General features: G+C 39.2%; 1 pseudogene; it reads left to right on the forward strand.

Annotated features, from left to right (window-relative positions):
• The first annotated feature begins 4328 nt into the window (after nucleotides 1-4328).
• Nucleotides 4329-5375, forward strand: LOC101990236 (annotated as a pseudogene).
• The last annotated feature ends 1505 nt before the right edge of the window (nucleotides 5376-6880 follow it).

A 6880-nucleotide genomic window follows, 5' to 3' on the forward strand; every position in this document is an offset into this window, starting at 1 on the left:
CAGAATTAGCCAGTAAGGGCTAGAGCAAAAGGGCCAAGCAGTGTTTAAATGAATACAATTTGTGTGTTGTTATTTCAGGGCATAAGCTAGCCAGGTGGCCGGGGTGATAGGGACGCAGTCCTGCCGTTCCTATTACAACAGTTCTCTGTGTTCTGTTAATTACTACTACATCTTGAAGATTCAGCTCTAACATTTCCATTAGAAATTAAAGAAAAAAACAGTATAATAGTTGAATATTTACATTTTGTCCCCTTAGAAGAAGTATTTTCTTATTCATTAGTGTATAGTTGGCATTTAGCATGGACCATGGAATATTATCACAAACTAATGAAATCAGAGGGGTGCTGGCATCTTGCTGGGTCTCCTAAAATACACTGTGGATTAGGGATGGATCAAAAGTTCATCTGCTGACTTTAGAGCAAGGGATAGTTTCTTTTGTTTTCATTTGATCTATGATTACTTATTTTTTAATTTTTTAAATTGTTTTTATTGAGCATTATATTTTTCTACTCCCCTCCCATTCTCTCCCTTCCCCTTCAACCCTCTCCCATGGTCTCCATGCCTCCAATATACTCACAAGATCTTGCTTTTTTCTATATTCCCTGTAGATTAAATCCATGTATGTCTCTCTTAGGGTCCTCTTTGTTGTCTAGGTTCTCTGGGATTGTGAATTATAGGCTGGTTTTTCTTTGTTTTACATCAAAAAGTCAGTTATGAGTGAGTATATATGATATTTGTCTTTCTGGATCTGGGTTACCTCACTCAATATGATGTTTCCTAGATCTACCCATTTGCCTGCAAATTTCAAGATGTCATTCTTTTTTCTGCTGTGGAGTACTCCATTGCATAAATGTACCACATTTTTCTTATCCATTCTTCAGTCGAGGGGCATTATTTAGGTTGTTTCCAGGTTCTGACTATGATGAACAATGCTGCTATGAGCATAGTATGTGGTATTACTGAGCATCCTTATTGAGTATCTTATATTGAGTATATACCCAAAAGTGGTATCGCTGGGTCTTGAGGAAGGTTGTTTCCTAATTTTCTGAGAAATTGCCACACTGACATCCAAAGGGGCTGTACCAGTTTGCACTCCCACCAGCAATGGAGGAGTATTTCCTTTACCACACATCATCTCTAGCATAAGTTGTCATCAGTGTTTTTGATCTTGGCAATTCTTACAGATGTAAGATGGAATCTCAGAGTTGTTTTGGTTTGCATTTTTCTGGTGGCTAAGGATGTTGAGCATTTCCTTAATGTCTTTCAGTCATTGTCAACAAAGCCATTACTTTGTTGAGAGTTCTCTGTTTAAGTCTGTACCCCATTTTTTTTATTGGATTATTTGTTCTTTTGATGGCCAATTTCTTGAGTTCTTTGTATATTTTAGAGATCAGACCTCTGTCCACTGTAGGGTTGGTGAAGATCTTTTCCCATTCTGTAGGCTGTCATTTTGTCTTGTTGATCATGTCCTTTGTTTACAGAAGCTTCTCAGTTTCAGGAGGTCCCATTTATTAATTGTTTCTCTCAGTGTCTGTGCTACTGGGGTTATGTTTAGGAAGTGGACTCCTGTGCCAATGCGTTCAAGTGTACTTCCCACTTTCTCTTCTATGAGGTTCAGTATGGTTGGTTTTATGTTGAAGTCTTTGATCCATTTAAATTTGAATTTTGTGCATGGTAATAGATATGGATCTATTTTCATTCTTCTACATGTTGATATCCAGTTATGCCAGCGCCATTTGTTGAATATATTTCTTTTTTTCCATTTTACATTTGCTTCTTTGTCAAAAATCAGGTGTTCATAGGTGTGTGGATTGATATTTGGGTCTTTGATTTAGTTCCATTGGTCCTCCTGTCTGTTTTTATGATAATACCAGGTTCTTTTCAGTAGTGTACCTCTGTAGTAGAGTTTGAAGTCAGGGATTGTGATGCTTGCAGAAGTTTCTTCATTGTACAGGATTGTTTTGGCTATCTTTTTTTCCCCTTTTTTCATATGAAGTTAAATAGTGAAGTCTGTGAAGAATTTTGCTGGGATTTTGATGGGCATTGCATTGAATCTGTAGATTGCTTTAGGTAAGATTGCCATTTTCACTATGTTATTTGTACCTACCCAAGAGCAAGGGTGATTTTTGCATTTTTTTGGCGTCTTCTTCAATTTCTTTCTTCAAAGATTTAAAGTTCTTGTCATACAGGTCTTCCACTTGTTTGGTTAGAGTTACTCAAAGTTTTTTTTTTTTTTAATTTGGGGGCTATTGTAAAGGGAGATGTTTCTCTGATTTCTGTCTCAGCCCCTTAGTCAGCTGTATAAAGAGAGCTACTGATTTTTTTTTTTTGAGTTAATCTTGTATGCTGCTACATTACTGAAGGTGTTTATGAGTTGTAGAAGTTCTTTGGTAGAATTTTTGGGATTGCTTATGTAAACTATTGTACCATCAGCAAATAGTGAGAGTTTGACTTTTCTTTTCTGATTTGTATACCCTTGATCTCCTTTTGTTATCTTATTGCTCTAGCTAGAACCTTAAGAACTATATTGAGTAGATATGAAGAGAGTGGACAACTTTGTCTTGTTCCTGACTTCAGTGGGATAGCTTTGATTTTCTCTCCATTTAGTTTGATGTTGGTTGTTGACTTGCTGTATATTGCCTTTATTATGTTTAGGTATGTTCCTTGTGTCCCTGCTCTCTCCAACACCTTTATCATGAAGGGATGTTGTATTTTGCTGAAGGCTTTTTCAGCATCTAATGAGATGATCATGCGTTTCTTTTTTTTCCATTTTGTTTATGTGGTGGCTTACATTGGCAGATTTTTATATGTAAACTATCCCTGCATCTTTGGGATGAAGCCAACTTGATCATGGTGGATAATTTTTCTGATGTGTTCTTGAATTCAGTTTGCCAGTATTTTATTTAGTATTTTTGCATCAATGTTCATTCTCTTTCTTAGTAATGTCTTTGTGTAGTTTAGGTATCAGGGTAATTTTAGCCTCATAAAAGAGTTTTGTCATGTTCCTCCTGTTTAAATTGTATGGAACAATTTGAAGAGTATTGGTATTGGTTCTTTCTTGAAAATCCTGTAGAATTCTGTGCTACAACCATCTGGTTCTGGGCATTTTTGGTTGGAAGACTTTTGATTACTCTTTCTATTTCTTTAGCAGTTATAGGTCTATTTAATTTGCTTATCTGGTCTTGATTTAACTTTGGTAAGTGATTTTTATCCAAAAAGTTTTCCATCTCCTTTAAGTTTTCCAATTTTATAGAGTACAGGTTTTTAAAATATGATCTGATGACTCTCTGGATTTCCTCCATGCTTATTGCTATGTCCCCCCTTTTCATTTTTAATTTTGTTAATTTGGATGTTCTCTCTCTCTGCCTTTTGTTTAGTTTGGGTAAAGGTTTGTTTATTTTGTTGATTTTCTCGAAGAACCAACTCTTTGTCTCTTTTATTCTTTGTATTGTTTTCTTTGTTTCTATTTTGTTGATTTCAGCTCTTAATTTGATTAATTCCTGCCATCTAGTCCTCTTGGGCGAGTTTGCTTCTTTTTGTTCTAGAGTTTTCAGAGGTTCTGTTAACTCACTAGTGTGGGATTTTCCAGCTTCTTTATGTAGCTATTTATTGCTATGAATTTTCCTCTTAACAGTACTTTCATTGTATCCCATAAATTTGGGTATGTTGTGTGGTAATTTTCATTGAATTTTGGGAAGTTTTTTATTTCTTCCTTTATTTCGTCCTTGGCCCATTGAAGATTCAGGTGAGCAATGTTTAATTTCCATGTGTTTTGGGGGTTTCTGGAATTAATATTGCCATTGACGTCTAGTTTTAAGCCATGCTGATCTGATAAGAAACATGGGGCTATTCCAGGTTTGTTTGGTTTTTTTTTTTTTTGTATCTGTCGAGGTTTGCTTTGTTACCTAGTATGTGGTCAGTTTTTGAGAAGGTTCCATGAGATCCTGAGAAGAAGGTAATGATTACTTATTTAATGAATGCTTTATTCAGTGAGTGAGTTGGAGGACCTGGAATCCCACATGACCCTAAGCATGGTGTGCATACTCATTACAATAATGGGGTGGGGGAGGGACGGGAAGTCCTCTGCCTGTGTTTCTCTAGCTCCTTTCATCATCTCCTAACCTTTCTTTTTTCTCAAGAGTTAGAAAGAACTAGATAATATCTAGAGATGAACAGTGCTACTCTAAATTCATGAGTCAAAAACAATGCCCCCATTTCCCCAGAAAAAAATGTTTCACAATAAAACACATTTGCTTAGAAAATATTTTAGCATTTAGAAGTATAATGGGAAATTGAACTCGACAGGGAAGAAGCGAGTCTGGTCTCAAATGGAGGGCCGTGATCCAAAGGAGCCAGGAAGGCTGAGGGAGCTGTCTACTGGTGCTCTGAGCTTTGAAACTACAGATGATAGCTTAAGGGAACCTTTGGAGAAATGGGGCACACTTATAGACTTTGTGGTAATGAGAGATCCCCAAGCAAAATGTTCCAGGACCTTTGGTTTTGGAACCTGCTCTTGTGTTGAAGAGGTGAATGCTGCAACTGGTGGATGGGAGTGTGCTGGAATCAAAGAGAGTCATTTCTAGAGAGGATTCTGTCAAGTCTGCTTCCTGTTTAACAGTGAAGGAATTTTTGTTGGTGGCATTAAAGAAGACGCAGAAGAATATAATCTGAGAGATTGCTTTGAAAAATATGTCAAGATTAAAACCATAGAAAGTACGGAAGACAGGCAGAGTGGAACAAAGAGAGGGTTTGCTTTTCTAACTTTGGGGTGATCATGCCACAGTTGACAGACCTGTTATTTAGAAATGCCACACAATTAACGGCATGACTGTGAAGTGGAAAAGACCCTTTCTAAACAAGAGATGCAGTCTGTGGGATGACCCAGAGGTCATGGAGACAGATCTGGCAACTTTATGGGTCACTGCAAAAACTTGGGAAGTCGGGGAGGTGATGTTGGTTTTTGTGGAAGAGGCACGTCTGGCAGTGGAGGTGATGGCAGCAGAGGTGGTTATAGAGGTGGTGAAGGTGGATGTAAGGGATCTGGAGGTGACAGTGGCAACTTTGGTAGTGATCCTGGTTATAGTAGTAGAGGAGGCTATGGTAGCGCTGGACTAGGATATGGAAACCACACCAAAGGGGTAGATATGGTGCTGGTGGAGGAGGATGTGGTGGTTACAATGGAGAAAGATATTTTGCGGAGGTAACTTTGGTGGTGGTGGGACTACAATGACTTTGGAAATTATAGTGGATGACAGCGATCAAACTATAGACCCACAAAGGGGGGTAGTTTTGGTAGAAGAAGCTCAGACAATCCTTATGGTGGTGGCTATGGATCTGGTGGTAGAAGTGGTGGATATGGTAGCAGAAGGTTTTGAAAATAGCAGAAAAAGGCTACAGTTCTTAGCAGGAGAGAGCGAGGAGTGGTCAGGAAAGCTCTAGGTTACCTTGAGACAGTCATCTCAACTGCATTAGGACAGTGTTTCTGTGGGCCCCTTTGGGGGTTAAATGATCTTTCACAGAGATTGTCCAAGACCATCAAACATTTATGTTATGATCCATAACAGCAGCAAAATTATAGTTATGAAGCAGCAACAAAAAATAATTTTATGCCTGGGGGTCACCACCACATGAGGAACTGTATTAAAGGGTCACAGTGTTAGAAAGACCGAGAACCACTGCAATAGAGAAACTGCAAAAATCTGCTGCAGAAGGAATGATGATCCACAGTCAGAAACTGCAGCTTGAGCAGGAAGCCCTCTTGTTCAGGACTGTCATAGTCACAGTTGGCAAAAGGGGCAGCTACTGGTTAATGCAATGTAGTGTCATTAGATGCACATTCTTGGGGTCTTTATCTGTTGTAGCTTTGTCTTTTTCTTTTTATTACATCAGGTACATTACCCTGTAGATTGTGGTAGTGGTACCAGGAATAAAAATTAAAGGATTTTTTAACTTAAATAAAAAAAAGGAGAATGAGGTACCTAAGGGAAAACAGTCATGGTCACAAATCTAGTATTAGAAGGATCGAGAAAGGGAGAGAGTAGAAGGAAGAGGAGAGAGGGAGAAAAAGGGAGTAAAGAGTGAGGGAGGGAAGAGGGAGAGACCAACAAAGAGAATTTTCCAGGAAGCTCAGAAAGCCTCACCTTCATCTACCCTTTTTCATTAGAAAGCTATTTTAAAAGCACTGATGCTCCTGGTATACCCATTCCTGGCCTGTGACTGCTTTGATCTGAAGATGTATCTAAGGCCTGTTGGCATTCTATGCTCACCAGGTGTATCTAAGGCTCAGCCGAAGTTGGGTACCACCTAAGTCAGCTGTTCCAGAATCCCAGCCAAGTGGGTAAAAGAGAAAACCCACAGGACAGAGATACCCTTCCACCCACAGTGGTTGAGTTGAAAGCTCCTCTCTATGGCTGGACTCAACCTCGGCTCTCAGAGGGGATGCATCTGTGCCATTTGCTTTGTGTGTTCAGTACCAATTAAAACCCCGCAGCCACAATCGGTGTGGGACAAATGGGCACCATTCCTGGGGCAGATGGGAGAGCTGTGGGCAGAAAGCCTACTGCCTGGGTTTTTTTTTTTTTAAAAAAATCCTGGCTGGACCACATTTCATATTTCTAGTTCTTAGAAATTTCAAGTATCTTCCTGTACTACATCATAAAATAATGGAAGCAGATGGGAGCTGGCTCCTGGCTGGGTCTCCTAAGAGTCACCGTGGGTGGGGGATGGACCAGAGTGCTCATCTGTTGACTTGGGAGGGAAGGATACTTTCCATTGTGTTCTTCATATGTGGGCTTTGTTTTCCGAGTTTACTTATGGCTCCTCTATGGGCACATGAGAAAAAGGTCTCTGTCGCTCTGTCTCTGTCTCTGTCTCTGTCTCT

The sequence above is a fragment of the Microtus ochrogaster genome, chromosome 8 (assembly GCF_000317375.1).
Source record: "Microtus ochrogaster isolate Prairie Vole_2 chromosome 8, MicOch1.0, whole genome shotgun sequence".
In the NCBI taxonomy this organism is placed as follows: Eukaryota; Metazoa; Chordata; class Mammalia; order Rodentia; family Cricetidae; genus Microtus; species Microtus ochrogaster.